This window comes from Podarcis gaigeae (genome assembly GCF_964106915.1).
Source record: "Podarcis gaigeae genome assembly, chromosome: 17".
Lineage (NCBI taxonomy): Eukaryota > Metazoa > Chordata > Lepidosauria > Squamata > Lacertidae > Podarcis > Podarcis gaigeae.
The window spans coordinates 19,963,724-19,979,309 of record NC_139694.1 but is presented as its reverse complement, the minus strand read 5'-3'; the positions used below and the strand labels follow the sequence as shown (position 1 = coordinate 19,979,309).

At 42.0% G+C, this 15,586-nt stretch overlaps 1 protein-coding gene across 32 annotated transcripts in view; it reads right to left on the bottom strand.

Annotated features, from left to right (window-relative positions):
- Nucleotides 1-5,831, bottom strand: part of PTPRD (protein tyrosine phosphatase receptor type D) — a 1,161,589-nt gene extending 1,155,758 nt beyond the window's left edge. For 12 of the 32 annotated variants that reach the window (XM_083718177.1, XM_083718181.1, XM_083718182.1 and 9 more), the window contains exon 1: nucleotides 4,836-5,025. The gene's annotated coding sequence lies outside the window, so the exon portion shown is untranslated. Of the gene's footprint in view, nucleotides 1-4,835; nucleotides 5,028-5,233; nucleotides 5,643-5,731 lie in introns of those variants that run through there. The other 20 variants (XM_083718209.1, XM_083718202.1, XM_083718211.1 and 17 more) reach the window with 7 other exon arrangements.
- Nucleotides 5,832-15,586: the final 9,755 nt, after the last annotated feature.

The following is a 15,586-nucleotide window of genomic DNA, read 5'->3' as shown; positions in this document are numbered from 1 at the left end:
TAAAGCATGTTACATAGTGTTTGCATGCCTTAAGTTACAGAGTTTCAGTATACAGCAAGTCATTTTTCAAGTCATTTTCAATCTGATACTTGGGGAATGGCTCCAAATCCTGAATTGCATTTTACATTCTGATGCCATCAGCTCCATTTAAAATCCAAGTATTACGCGTCTAGTTAAGAATGTTTGAAGTACAACGTGTTCCATGTGACTGCATTCTTTACTGTAAAACTTTTCAATATATTATTGCTCTACAAAGTAATTGAATTAATAAAGAGGTCATATCACTGTCATGGTAGATATTTCAGTTGATGAAGTGTCATTAGAATCATTTTACCTATGCAATTTAGATTTGCTCACATATATCATCTCTACATACCAAACCCATATGAAGATTACAGTACATAGCTCCCCAGTCCAAAGTTGTCCAAATTGCCACCTACATAAAAATTATGCTCTGTGAACACTTGATCCACGACTCCTAATATATAGAAACTAATCTTATTGTCACTTACAGTCCTAGAGATTAAGGGATGGGGCCCATAAAACATATCTATTAATCATGAATAGGATGTCACACTGCTCATTGCTAGCAGGCATTCTACACAGCTTCTTTACAACAAATTAGTTATCAATTTTGAGCATTGTTCATACTGTGCTTTGAATTTTTGTATCATTTATTTTGATAAAACTGAATTATTTGCAGCTTTTATCACGAATACTTGCCACAAGTCATCAAACTTATTTAATAGCAGCTGCAATTTGTGGAATTGCACTTCTAGTTAACAGTGGCCGACAACTGAAAAATTCACTGCAATTTGATAAATGATAGCATTAATAGAAGTGGTTCTTTAAATTTTTAATAGGCCGATTGCTTAACTTAACTAGGGCCAAATGCTCAGCTGAACTTCAATTCATACATCTTAGTATAAACCAGTTTCATCTACAACATAGTAGTTTGCAGGTTAAAACATATTACTTGGTAATGTATCTAAAAATACTAGCATTGCACTTTATAGTGTTGTCTCAGGTCACAATATACAAATACACTACATAATACATATACTGTTATGGTATCAAAGCCGCTATTACTACAAAACTCATATAAAGTACTTCATATACCAAGGCTGCAATCCTATGCATGCTTACTTGAGAATCAGTCCCATTGAACTGACAATGATCTTTTAGTAGATCTACTGTATAAGATTAAGCTGCACAAGTTCTGTTCTTAGAATTTCAAAAATAATTATTATATTGTGCTAATCCAAAACTTTACTACTGAGATACCCATTATGATCAAGACTTTCTTTTCTTTTATTTTTTGGGTGTGCTCACTTTACATAGAAAAACACCCTGAAATTTACATTACAAACCCAGAAAGGTTTAGAGCCTTGCCAAATGATGCAATTATTCCTTCAGTTTAATTTTGCCTAAAACAAACAGTTCTTCATCAACTTCAACAAAGATCCTACCAGAAAACCTCATGCTGATGAAAGAAAACCAGGAAAACTTTCAAAAATAAAAATGCATTTTATGCTTTACTTTTTTAAAAAAGCAAGAAGCATCTGTTTGTTGGGAGGGAGACAAATGTAAAATGGATTGAAAGACCTCTAAGGTATATGAATTATCTACTAGTTCTTGGAGGTAAAAATGATCAGCTTAAGTACTTTACAAAATTTGTCATTCCAACAATAACTATTGGAGTGGGGTGGGGGTGCAGAAGATTGCTGGAATGAACTCAGTGAAACCTTACATTGTTAACCGGCTCCAACAGCTGATACTCTTAACATCTCTGTTTATGCTACGTTTTCATGGAGTTGATTTGACAAATTAAATTCTTTTGCTAAAAAAGAAAGAAAGAAAGAAAGAAAGAAAGAAAGAAAGAAAGAAAGAAAGAAAGAATCCTCACGGCTTATCCTAAACAGATTAGTAGATTTTCATGACACATACTAAACATAAAACTTTTTAAAATGCAATGCCCGTGGACGACAAATAATAAGAATCTAACTTACTGAATACTTTCAATAATTTTCAAGAGTATCCCCTGAAACTGGTCATTAGTAGTTATGTTAGGATGTTTGCTTGTTTTTAACTTGGGAAGAAAGTTATTAAAAGGTACACCTAGTTATAAGAAATATCTAGACATTCTGTGTTTAACAACATGTTTCATATGCCATTTTTACATGAGCATTATGCTTGCTTGCTTTTTGCTTATTCAGAACACCCACAGGTTACACAAAATGAATTGGTGGGTCATCGCTGTACCTTATTATTCTTACGAATTAGGCCAAACTTATTGAATTCAGGATCCTCTTTTATTTAACAGAATAAATGAGTGCTACTAACACAACAACAGTAAGTATAGAATACTATTTTTCTCCACTAACTGCAACTGTAAGCAAGAACTGGTAGACAGTACTTTATTAGAAGTCCTATAGTAAGCACACGTTAGAGAAATTAATCATTCATTCCCTGTAGACTGCTTATGTATTTCATCAGGCCATTATCTGATCTGAATAACAAGAACAATTGCATAATGAAATGCATTACTGCTGACACCAGCAACTTTATTCTATCCTCTTCAAAAATGCAAGTACCTTTACAGCACAAAAGAGGAAGAAGGTTTTACCCCCATAATTCCTCTGTGCCTTAATGCACTGGCCCACAACAGTTTCTTGTTCACCTGTATTTTATACTATCAAAACGTAATTGCATGATATTAATCACAATATGCACAAGTATACATTTCAGGGAAATTATATCAAGCCATTCCAGTGATATAAATATAATTTTCAAAGACAGGGTTCAGCATTCCCATCCTATGTGTGCTCATTCAAAGAACATGCCAAAAAAAGAAGAAAAAGTTTCCAGGAAATACTTCAAAAAAATGATAGTGCATCTTAGTCTCAAACAACAATAGTCAGCACTGCTGTGCTAAACAATATTCTGCAAAATTAGCAAACAAATCCCTTGGCTTCGCTGAATACATTAATGTGTTGCGAACCACTTTTATTAATAAGCCAACCGAACCTGACCATCTTGTGTAGTCTCAATTCCTGACAAGACACTTATTTTTTGCAAGAAAAGCTCTCTTACATTCAGTTGTTTCATGTTTCTAAGACCATTAAATAACCTTTAAATGGCCACAAATGCTGCTGTTTAAAACTATTCTAATCCAGCTACCATGAAGCCAACATTAATTCATTCTTCCTAGAACTAGCAATCTATGCTCTCCTTGTACTCCCATCATTATGCTTATGGTAACTGTAAGCAATTCTGACTTAACTGTACATGCCAAGCAATACTTTGTGCTAGTATTAATATCTTAAGCCAGTTTTGCCTAATTGGCCTTAGCACAGTGCATATTACAAATATGATTAGAAGTGCTAGTGAGAAAACCAGTTTTGCAAGAAATAAAACTTTCATGTTTCAGTACAGCCATTGGCAGTAGTATAAGGAGGAAACTTTCAAAATCAACCATTAATGGTCACACTTGAACTTGGGAGCAAGGCATGTTCAATATAGTTTGTCTAGGGTATTGGAACTCTGAAAATAGTGAATCCTCAATACCTTGGGAATATTAAAACAATGAAAGCATTACTCATTAAATAATTTTTGCTGCCACATCATCTTTCATCAGACAGGTAGTTTCTATTTTAGAAAAAAAGAGAGTTTAATTCATGACTGTAGATATTACGATCCGCAGCATGTACCATTTTTTTGCCTAGGAGCACAAAATTATTCTAATCAAAATCCATTTGGCAATAACAAACAATGCTGAGATGTTATTGATTCAACCTAGTACATTCAGAACTGACTCAACTCTATTTCCACTGACAAAGGTTTTATTAAATATTTGAAAACAGTCTCTCTCTCTCTCTCTCTCTCTCTCTCTCTCTCTCTCTGTATATGTGTTTGTGTGTACACACACTTTTTTGGGATTGGCTATGTTCACTGCTCGTTATTTTGTCCAGTTGCAATCAGTTAATCCTCAGATCCCCTTCAGGTGGTCAACAAAACCCAAACCAAACCAGCTACAATCCGTCTGTCTGACCCAAGTGGAAGAAGGCTCTTAAAACTTTTTTTTTTTAATGCAGAGATGTTTCTTAGGCTCCAAGATGGTACCCCTTGTGTCAGGCAAAGCTCTTACTTCCTTGTCATTAACTAACCTCAATCACACAGCCTCCATGGCCTTGTCCAAATTCATTCTCCCACAGGACACACAGATTCTCAGCACAAAATAACACCGCATCTGGAGCCTAAGTTGTGTCCTGCCTGTGCCACTTTCAAATCAAAACACTGTTTTGATGTAGGCAATGCTTAACATTTACAAATCTGTCTCAAAAGGCAAGGGTAGCCAAGAATGGGGCAAACTGTATCCAAGCAAGTAAACCACAAGACTATATTGCTACCATGTATTGGTACTTGAAGACTTAACTGACACCTAGTGCTACCTTTCCATTTAAAATCCTCTAGGTGTCTACGGAAGAGCATCTCTTTGTTGGAAAACGGGGGGCGGGGGGCTGGTTCAGATGAATGTTCCTATATGTCCTAACTCGGGACGTAACATCTCCAGCAAAAGCAACAGCATTGCTCCTGCAACTCTTCTGGCATTTGAGCTTCACGATATAGAAAAAGGAGGAATAAAAAAAGCTCAATGCACTCTTCCCCCCCCACCCCTCACCCCATGCACACTACCAATGGTCGCCGCCGCCGCCCCTAAGTTACATGACTCGCGATGTTGTATATGTACAGCATCGCATCTGCTTACGGGGCAGACGGGATGAAAGAGACAAAACACAAAAGAAAGAGTGTAGGAGGAAAGAAAAGCGACTTACTAAATGCAGCCAGCTCGGACCTCTCCGGAAAATCTTAAGGAGTCTTTCCTTTCCGCTCCTGCCGGTCACCTTACGAGCAGTGCTCCTATTCCACAAAGGCCACGAATGAACTGCAAAGACAACCACATGTCACACGCCCAGCAGGTTTGTTTTGGTGCCGAGAGAAGATTGCGGGTGCGAGGAGGGCTGGGTGCGGGGGAGGGAGGGGGAGAAGAGCGCGAGAGGGAGGAGGGGCGGGCGGGCGCTTCAAGTGCTCTCCTTCCCCCCTCCCTCTCTCCTCGCAATTGCGAAGCGGGTGCCGTTCTCCCACCCCTCAATAAATAACTCAGGAGAGGGTCTCGCGCGCGCCGTGCCCAATTCGCCGCTCTGCCAGGGCGCGAAGAAGAAGACGACGGTACCTGCAACTCTCCCCTCGCGCTGAGGCTGCCAGAGAAGAGGAGGAGTGTGGTGGCGAGGAGAAAGATTTCTCTTTTTTAAAAAGAAAGAAAGAAGGGGGCCAAATAAATAAATAAAAGGCGAGGGACGGCGAGAGGAGGAGTGTGTGTTTGTGTGTGTGTGCGCGCGAGCGCGCGCGGAGGCTGGGAAGTCAGGAGCTCCTTGGCAGAAGCGGAGCAAACGGATAGCGGGGAGTCGACGCCGGTGCTGTGGAAGAGCAGCCCTCCGAAGAAACCCACGCAGGGCGCGGGGAGAGAGAGGCAACCGGCGCGCTCCTCCCGCCGGCGAGAGGGAAAGGAGGCGGCGGCGGCGGCGGCAGCAACGCACACACAAAAAGCGTCCCCTTCCTTGCACGCGCAAAGACGAGCTCCTCTCTCTTTCCCTCGCTAGGGCGCATCCCCACCGCCGCCGCCGCTACCAGCAGCAGCAGCAGCAGCTGAAGCCGCTCTCCTCACACTCACCTGCATTTCCTTAACGAGCCACTTGATGGCTGGCAGTGGCTCGAGGCGAGGCGCTTTCTTGCTTGCTTTCTCTCGCGCTCGCCGGTGCCTGCCTATACTCGGCCAAAAGCCGCAGGGGAAAGGAAGAGGGGGGCGCTCTGAGGTGCGGAAGGAAAGACCGCCCAGGGAGCGGAAAAAAGCTATCGTCTCGAGACGGTTGTTGGCGCTTTACCATCAAGAAAGAGGTGGAGGAGGGGGGGAGAAGAGGGGTGGCGGCAGGTTGAAGGTGTCGGAATGCTTTGTGAGGGGGGGGGGGGACACACGTGTAACACAAAGGCGGTCTCTCTGGAAAGTGACCCTCCTTTTCTCACGCTTGTCACCTCAGGCGCCACTTTATTCCGCGCTCCTCTCAGTCCTGACAAGAAGCAACTCCACCTCTCCCTTTTGTGACCCCCTCATTATGAGGGCCTCATATAAGACCCGCAATTTGGCTGCTGGGGGGGGGAGATTGTGTCCCCCCCTCTCCTGAGAAAAGACAAGCTGAGAGAGAGCATACATCTCCATGAACTTTCTGCCTCGCGCCTATTCCCCCGCCGGCGCACTTCGAGGCGCGCGCGCGCTCCGCTCGGCGAGGGGAAACGGGGCCCAGAGGCGGACGGACCTTCTCTCCGCTATCCCGTTACGCTCGGATACAACGGCCAGCTCCCTGCTGTCCTAAAACCCGCCGCCGTTCCCTCCCTCCTTGGCGGGTTTATCTCCTCTTGCCCCCCCCCCCCGGACGATGAAGCAGTTAATAAGGCATGAAAATAATACACCTTCACGGTGCTAATGACCCTAGTCACCACTTTTAAGAAGGCTGGGAATGGGTGGTTTCAGAGGAGCTGCCTGGTTTCCCGCCTCCCCCCTCACGATCTCTTCCAGGTGTAAGCACAGATGATTCCCAGGCTATTAATATGAGGAAGGCCCTCGCTCTCCCTCAAGGAGCTGCATTTACAAGAGAAGGAGAGCGCGTGGGACGAGAGGGCAGCGCAGAACAGGACCCGCCCTGCCGGTGCTTCCCGCCTCGGGCGCGCCCGACCCGGCGACGGCGCGTGCTCCTCCTGCCGGTTGCCCTCGCTCGCTTCCCTCGCTTGCTGGGTTCACCGAGAGAGCGCGTCGATTCCCCCTTTCCAACCTAACCCGCCCCCTCGCCGTCTTCCCCCTTCCGCTTCTTTCTCCCCTGACGATACTTTGTGTGTTTTAAATAAAGATTTCGTTCTGCCAACCCGCAGGAAGCTTTTAACAAGATGCAGCTGAGCGTGTCGATATCATAGCTGTTGACTGCTGCTCAAGCGTGCGCCTCGCCTCCCAACTCTTCTCGGGCTTCAGCTTCGCCGCCTCACGCTGCGGCCCTCTCGCCTTGGCAGCCTTCTCGGAGCAAAGGGGAGGCGGCTTCTCCACCCGCTTCCCCCCACTTAAAGGCTCTTCTCCACCCTGTTAATGTCCGGGGAAATTTTACCTGGAGAAAATGCACAAGACTTAAGGACCTTGCAAGAAGTCTGTGTCTTTTTTTTGGGGGGGGGGGAGATGTGGAGGGATAAGTTGAGTCGTTGGGGTGCAAAGCAAACGGCCATTACAGTGGTACCTCGGGTTACAGACGCTTCAGGTTACAGACTCCACTAACCCAGAAATAGTACCTCGAGTTAAGGACTTTGCTTTAGGATGAGAACAGAAATCGCGCAGCAGCAGCGCGGCAGCAGCGGGAGGCTCCATTAGCTAAAGTGGTGCTTCAGGTTAAGAACAGTTTCAGGTTAAGAACGGACCTCCAGAACGAATTAAGTTCTTAACCCGAGGTACCACTGTATGTACATCCACCAGGTTCTGTACATAATCCTTCCCTGAAAAGGAAAGTGTGCACATTTCCCTGTCACTATGCGTAACTTCCCCACAGGCTCTGTAGAATGGGCAAACGTCAACTCCCGTTTTGTGGATTCTCTGGGCAATGTGCACATTCGCCGGTCAGTATGCATAGTCTCCAAGAAACATGCCTCCCCACCCGCATCTCTTGTCCAGAAGAGTGCAAATTACACTCCCCATGCTGATTCTGGCCCACTGCCTAATTTAACGCAGCCCACAACATACCATGCCATCGATGATTATGATGATGATATTTGTTTATTTATATGCCGTCCATCTGTCTGGATTGTCCCAGCCACTCTGGGCAGCTCCCAACAAAAAAAAATATTAAAAGCACAATATAACACACGCTAAAAACTTCCCTGAACAGGGCTGCCTTCAGATCAGCCATGCATTGTGGAGACACTTGATAAGGATTAAAATCCTTATGTAGTTCACTCTCCTTTTCACCACTTTCAGGTGTTGTTCCCTGAGCAGTTGAACAGCACAGGGGGAGGAAAGTTTTTAACCTTCTCTCCCTCCCCTCCAATTCTGATGGAAATGTCCACCCTTCCATGCTGCTAATAAGCATTGGGGTGGGGTGGGGGGAATCATCATTGGAATCACAGGGGAGGGAGCATCAGAGGAAGGATTACCCAGCAGGGGGTAAAGAGTTGGGAGAGAAAACATGTGAAGTACCTCTGTCAGAAGGGTCACAGATTTCCCATCATCCCGAAGAAATAAGGTATGCTAATGAATGGAAGACCCAGCCAGTATTTGTCTAATGGCTGCTGGATTCATTAGATTTAAAACATGTAAATAGGCACATGCATATTTTTTTTTAAAGTTGCACCTATGTGCCAGGGAATCAGATGATCTGGGCTCCCTGTCATATGTGCACATCTTTAAAAACACAGTGTTTTTCCAATTAATATGTGGTGTACACAATTAAGCTAGATTTTAGTGTATTTTTGGTCTCTGTGGAAGCCGCCCAGAGTGGCTAGGGAAACCCAGCCAGATGGGTGGGGTATAAATAATAAATTGTTGTTGTTGTTGTTTAAAAAAGTTTTAAACTGTTTTTGTGTGTTGGGGGGTTATTTGGCTATTCTGTTTATATTTTGATTATGTGTTTTGTGTTTCTATATTGGAATTTTATCTTGTGAACCACCCTGAGACCTGTGAGTGTAGGGTGGTATATAAATTTAAGAAATAAACAATAACAATAGCACCCCAATTTGCAAGTATGTTACTTCTTTTTGTAAAAGGTACTGTATGTAGTCAAATGGATGTATTCCTCAACTTGTTTTAGTTGAAATACAATTGGATTATCAGATTGTCATTTGTGATTAAATACAAAAGCTCTTTCCCCCTTAGGTCTGAGTGGCATGTATAAATTTGGTGGCAGGGCATCTGTTTTGCATGCAGAAGGTAGCAGGTTCAATCCCAGGTGCCTCCACATAGGGATGAGGGAGATTCCCTACCTGAAACCCAGGAGAACTGCTACTGGTCAGTGTACATAACACTGTGCTAGATGTATCAATGATCTGATTCGGTAGAAATCAGCTTCCTACATCCTTAGATTCACTTCTTAAAGAAATTGTAGAACCTAATCCTTTCTTGGCTTCAGAGTTTTAAAATTAAATACTATCTCATTCAACACATGTGCCCTTCACACATAATTGGAAGCATATATATAAATACTAGACTACAAGGTGAAGTGAATTCAGCTCTGAAACCCACAAAACCCAAAAGAGCTTACTGAATCTACTTGCTTGTACCTTTGACATCAAGCAGGGCAGTTGTTTTCTGTAAACAGGAGTTGGTGAAAGTCTTCATCTGATTAATTTTCATGAGTTGAGCATGTAAAAAAGTGGCAACACTCCTTATTGGAGGTCCTGACTCCAATAACAGCCTCAGTCCACATGCATGCAAATCTGCTTAGTGTTAGCGAGTCTGCTTTTAAAGTATCTCTCAGCACTAATGAGAAATCCAATAGCATCCTTGTCAATGTGTTGAATAAAAAAGGGCAAACTCGGAACTGCATGATTTCCCAAAGTTTCAATCACTGACTGCTCTCGCTATTATTTTTTTTAACTTACTGTCTATTTCTCCTGCATGTTTTTTTTAAACTAGGGAAGTTACTTCTGATATTTCAAATATGACGTCCTCATAAAGTAATCTCTAGTCATTACATTTGCTCTTTAGCTGAAATTAATGTTCCTTATCAACTAATAATGTATTAGTTCTATAATGGGATGGGGGTTCTGGGCAGCATACTGTTAATACCTCCCCCCAATTGTTCCCAAATCCATTTATATGGCATTTTTTAAACCTTTTTCAGGATGTATTTGATTATATAAAAGTCATAGTGTTACATAACATTCATGTCTTGTCCATTGCAGCCACCTGTGCAAAACATTTGGTCCAAACAGCAGACTGTGCACCTGATCCAGACAAGACAAATGACTTTAAACAATTAAAAAACAACAACCAGAAAGAAGTTCTGCTAAATGCTACTTCTAGATCTGATTAGCAATTGACAGGTGAGAGGGATCCAGTTGTAGTACACTAATTTCACATGAGATAAGCTGCAAGAATGCTACACTCTTGAGATTGTTATCTCTCTGATATGCTAAACACAATGAAAGACCTCCTTTCTGCTTGCTAGGGTCTCGGAAAAATTAGTTGAAATTATCTTTCAGATTTGTGTGATGAGAAGTGGTTCAAATTAAATAGAAAATGTATTCGCCCTGAAAGGGGGAGGGAAATCACCTTTACTTCTTCCTGAGCCAACTGCATGCTGTGCTTCTTCTGAGGCAAGAGTGATTTGTGCACCTGCATCTTTGCAAATGGCTCAGAGTACTGAATCTGCTGACTTAGCTACCATAGGCATTTTTTTGGGCTCACTCTGCCTTGTTTTCTTTTTTGGCCTGTGCACCTTTGAAAAGTGTGTCTGATATTACATTTAATAAATAATGGATATTAAGTTAGTGCTGACAAAGAAAACAAAAGTGGAAGAGAGGTAAAAAGACAACAACACTTATCTGGGTTGTCTACTTAGTCCACATTAGATAGAAGTCTGTATAATTATGACCTTGCCTCTTTTTAATCCAGAAGAAATCCAAAGGAAGGCAAATATGCTGTTTTCTGGTAGATCTAATTTGGTTTATATAAAATGCCACCAATCCTTTCAATACAGGATACAATGTTCTATATATAACATTTGCACCCCGTTCTTCTTTAAGGAGTTCAGTATGGCATGTTTGGAGCTAGCACATTTCATTCTCATTAAACCCATGAAATAGGCTTCATAATGATAGTGGATGGCACATGGTTTTATGTCCAAGTGGAGATTTCAGCCTGGGTTTCCCACTTGTAGACCAGCTGGAGTTTCTCTGGAAGGTATTCAACCTTGCACTGTTTTGAATGTGCAAACTTTTTGTCTTGTTATACAGAGCGATCCATCCATCTCCTCCCTTTCATGCTGTTCTGGAGATTCTGCTGACACCCTCGGAGCCTATTTGGGGGGGGGGGGAAAGAGAGGTGGGAAGCCTTGCACATGTGAAAGTCTTTGTGGGGGCTGCTGCTGGTGGGAGCCAATCTGTGCTGTAACACAGCAAGGTAGGGAAACACACAAACAAACTAAAATATTCAGCATGATCTTAAACATGTTTGCTCAGAAGAGAGTACCATTGAGTTCAAGCAGACTTTCACTTTAATAAATGTGTTTAAGATTACAGTCTTAATACATTGTATATGAGCAAATACTGGTACACACAAGTACTCTAACGTCAGTCCTATTCAATTCAGTGGGACTTACTCCCAGGCAAATGTATATAGAATTACAACCTGAATGTATGAAATTGAATTTAAGGCTACATCTATCCCCAAAGAGTCCTCTTTAGTGTTATCAGCATGTGTTATGCTTGAGGGAGGATGATAAGATATCTACTGTGGGCTTCTACTTTTAAAAACTTCATTTTATATTAAGAAGAATGCTTGATATTTAACTGTGTAAATTATGCAAAATAATGTCATAACACAACAATTCCATTCCCCCCCCCCATTATTATGCCCCTAAAGTCTGTTAGCCTAATCTACTGATTATATTGTTACCTTTAATTGGCAATTACTTTGTTGCAGAAATGATAAAGATGAAGTACTTTTGAGACTGTTCCCCCTTTGTGATCAAGTAAAAAAATGGTTTCTAGAAGTATTTTAATCAAGAACTTAGAAATTCTTCAAAAACTATTCATTTACTGAAGAATAACACCATTTTTGTTGATTATTCTTGACCTATTGCACATTCCTGCTGGTGTTTAATGAGGAAAAAAACAACTGTAATCTTTCTACATAATTAAAATTCTCGAATGTTTTAATTGTGAAGCCAAGATCAAACTTTTTTGAGCTGAATGATATCGAAACCTGATTTGTTAAATGAACTCTGTAAAATTAGCATGAATTCAGGGCTCAATGCTTCTTGATGGGTTTTTCTTATTCACACTCCCAAGAGTAGTCCAGAGAGAAAAGAATAGGCAAGGTCATCATTTCAGATAGTAAGCACTTCTGACTTGATAGACAAAATAAAGAATTGGACCCAAGGTTGAATTATGGGCCACTTTATTATTTGAAATGCCAACACTTGTAGAGGGAAAACTATTCATGGGGGAATTAACGATAAACATATCAGGCAAAGCCTGCAGCCAATAGGCCAACAAATTCTGCCAACGGGAAATGACACTACAGTGGTACCTCGGGTTAAGTACTTAATTCGTTCCAGAGGTCCGTACTTAACCTGAAACTGTTCTTAACCTGAAGCACCACTTTAGCTAATGTGGCCTCCTGCTGCCGCCGTGCCGCCGGAGTCCGATTTCTGTTCTTATCCTGAAGCAAAGTTCTTAACCTGATTCACTATTTCTGGCTTAGTGGATGGAGTGTGTAACCTGAAGCATATGTAACCTGAAATGTATGTAACCTGAGGTACCACTGTACAGTGATACCACTGACCCTCTTCAGCCATACCCTGAGGGCAAGGAGACTGCCTTCAGCACTGCCTCCAGAGCCCCATAACTCTGGAATGGGTTACACAGGATAATCTCAAAAGTTTCCTGCTTGGCAGGGGGTTGGACTCGATGGCCCTTGTGGTCTCTTCCAACTCTATGATTCTAAGATTCTATGTGGTCACTAACTTTCCTCTGGGTCCCCCAACTGTGAGTGGTACCTAAAAGGGGTGACCTTGCTGAACTTAACTTTTCCCCTTCTTGAGTGTTCTCACCAAAGTGATCAAAGATGTTGGCTATTTGCAGTATGGTAGCGCTGCAGAGAGCTTGCTGGGGAGACCATGCATTAAAAAGGGACTCGAAAATAACTTAAAGAAGGTTTTAATAAGAAAAACAAAAACTCCATTACACTAAATACATCAACAACAAACCAGACCCAACCACCAACCCATCCCCCAGGGTAATGGGAGAGCTAGGTGCTGCTCCTTATATACTACACCCAAATGCTGACACACCTTAATCAAATACAACTCAGCAGCACCTGCTATGTTTCACAGCTGTAAAGCTGGGTCTCGTTATCTTGCTCTGGCCTTTGCTCTGGCCCCTTAAAGACATACACATTGAGTGTAACAATGATGAACCTTTACATTTAAAGAAACCATTCAACAAAATCAACCTATTTGAGAAACACTTAAACTAATTGTACCGTATATGTGCTACACAGTAGGTGAAAAAACCCGACCCACCAGTGCCAATCAGTGGGTATGCCAAAAATTCCTACTAAGCCCCAAAGTGAGCAATGAATCACACTATGTGCAAGGGAGGGTTGGGTGCCGCTGGAAAGAAGAGAGGAGGAGGAGAAGCTGGCTGGTGTTTAAGAAGTCTTGACTGGTTCACCCACCACACAGTGCATGATGATACAAATGTTGCAGTGCCACATCCTCACACACACACACCTCAGGCAGCAAAGATGCCTGAGTACTAATGGGAAAAGTGTGAATAAAGTATCCTTTTGTACAGATGCAAAATTCACATGTATTGCTTTGCGCACAGTTACAGTGGTACCTCGGATTAAGAACTTAATTCGTTCTGGAGGTCTGTTCTTAACCTGAAACTGTTCTTAACCTGAGGTACCACTTTAGCTAATGGGGCTTGCTGCGCCGCTGTGGCACAATTTCTGTTCTCATCCTGAAGCAAAGTTCTTAACCCGAGGTACTATTTCTGGGTTAGCGGAGTCTGTAACCTGAAGCGTCCATCTGTAACCCGAAGTACCACTGTACATCCCTCAGTATCCACCAATAACATGGGGCTCTTGAAAGGTTGCCAAGAAATGAATGGTCCTCAGGCTTATGAAGGTTTTCTGTCTAAGCCATCAACATCTGTAGAAGCTCATTGTGAGGATAAAATCAATAACACAAGGATTGTAGACTCAAAGTGTACAGAGGTAATATTATTTAATTCTTCCAAAATATTATATACTCAAGGGCCTTCCAACTTTCCAGCTTCCCTGAGATAATGTGCAATTGTAGAATATTAAAAACCTGATGTGCAAATAGTTTGGTTATGACAATTCTGCTGCTGCTGTGGTTTTTTTTTTTTACAACACAAAGAAACAAATGGTACAGTGAATTCTTTCCATATTTATAAACATGTCATTGCTGTATGAGTTCCTGCTTCAAATAAACACTGCATTTTAAAGACTGCAACACTAAACATGCATACCTGGGAGTAAATGTTATTAAAAACAGGGAGCTTAGTTCTGAGTAGGCATGTATAGAGTCACTATTTAAAATGTAGACTCAATTTAATACACTTGAAAGTATCTTTTTGTGGATTGACTGGAAAAACCCCCACAATTGTACTAATATAATATTTAAGTATTGAAATTTGAGGTAAATAATATTGACACAATTTGAACAACATAATATTATGTATGTACATTGCTATTGGCTGAAATTAAGAATGTGTTATCCATAATTCAACCCCTGTGGAAAGGATGATACACTCTGAAATCCTCCTTCTGCCTCCCACAGCTTGTGGTCCTGTTATGCATTAATGGCCCATTTGAAGGAATGTTGCTATGTTGCATCCTGAAACAGAATTAGCAGGAAAGTTGTTTACTAATGTAAGATCTACACTATTCATTTCGTAGTAAAGCTAAGGATTTTTATCCTTTAAAGAACCAAAGGAACAGATCAGAACTAGTTTTATCCTGAAATGGGTTTTCCAGTGCAAGGTCTACACAATCTCTAAAAAAACCTCCAGTACAATTTTATTAGGTCTCAATAGAATTCAGTAGTAGAAAAGAGTTTGTAGTATCTAGAAACTCAGGGCAAATTTATCATGAATGCCACGTGGGATCAGAGGAGAAGTGCACAGAGACCTTAGTACCAGTTTTCAGAAATGATACATTAATTTCATATATTCAGAAGCTTTCAGGCATACAGCACATTCACACATGCTCCGCAGGGATATAGTTGCAGAATATAGTTGCTCTGTCTAACTAGATGGCAGGGGAACTTTCTTTTTGATGCACACCAAGTTTTTAATGTATATCAATTTGTGGCGTGGGTGGCGCTGTGGGTTAAACCACAGAGCCTAGGACTTGCCAATCAGAAGGCGGTTCGAATCCCCACAACGGGGTGAGCTCCTGTTGTTCGGTCCCTGCTCCTGCCAACCTAGCAGTTCGAAAGCACATCAAAGTGCAAGTAGATAAATAGGTACCGCTCCGGCGGGAAGGTAAACAGCGTTTCCGTGTGCTGCTCTGGTTCGCCAGAAGCGGCTTAGTCATGCTGGCCACATGACCCGGAAGCTGTACACCGGATCCCTTGGCCAGTAAAGTGAGATGAGCGCCACAACCCCAGAGTCGGCCACAACTGGACCTAATGGTCAGGGGTCCCTTTACCTTTACCTAATTTGTGGGAAAGGGTTAAAAGCTTTTTTGTTTTTCAAAATAAACATGAGAACATTATAGACTTCTCCTTTGTTTAAAAAATAAATA